We start from the raw sequence: 789 nt of genomic DNA on the forward strand, positions 1-789 counted from the left end.
AAATCCAGGGTACGTGCCCCCCCCCGTGCCCCTCCAGTGTGTGCTCAACACCATGAGCTGCCCCCCTCACCACACTCCCCCGACAAGCTGCGGCTCCCTCCTGTGCTGGCCCCTCCTTAAAAATCAGTTTTTGGTATCACCCCAAAAAATCTCTGTCGGTGTACTCCTAGCTACCATACATTCATTCATATTTTACTGGTGAATGGCGCACGTCATTTTTAATAGATGATTTTTAGTTATTTATTTTGAAATTTGTTTCAAAGTCTATTTGGATTTAAATTAGAATTCAGTTAAAATCTCCTGTGCTGGCCCCTCCTTAAAAATCAGTTTTTGGTATCACCCCAAAAAATCTCTGTCGGTGTACTCCTAGCTACCATACATTCATTCATATTTTACTGGTGAATGGCGCACGTCATTTTTAATAGATGATTTTTAGTTATTTATTTTGAAATTTGTTTCAAAGTCTATTTGGATTTAAATTAGAATTCAGTTAAAATACATAAAACAACCTTTTAAAATAATTAACGTGATTTATGAAACGAAGTATGCTATGTAATGAAGGAGCTGAATTGATTTTTTTCTGTTCATCATGTCTTCAGGATTTTAGAACTAGTAGATCTCATCCTTTTATACTAAAATTTATAATTTATTATAAGATGGAAACATGTTTTTAGGCATTTTTCAATTTCCAGTCAGTTTCTCAACTTTGAATTAACTAATTAATGATCTTAACATATTGAATAAGCTGAAATATATGTTCTTTCTGCACTTGGAGAATATATTCCTGCT

At 34.6% G+C, this 789-nt stretch overlaps 1 protein-coding gene across 1 annotated transcript in view; it reads left to right on the top strand.

Moving 5' to 3' along the window:
* The window catches only part of LOC102374039 (sushi domain-containing protein 4-like), a 79,690-nt gene that overhangs the window by 36,466 nt on the left and 42,435 nt on the right, over nucleotides 1-789 (top strand). The gene's annotated exons all lie outside the window — the stretch shown is intronic.

Source organism: Alligator sinensis, unplaced genomic scaffold (genome assembly GCF_000455745.1).
Source record: "Alligator sinensis unplaced genomic scaffold, ASM45574v1 scaffold4_1, whole genome shotgun sequence".
NCBI classification, from domain to species: domain Eukaryota; kingdom Metazoa; phylum Chordata; order Crocodylia; family Alligatoridae; genus Alligator; species Alligator sinensis.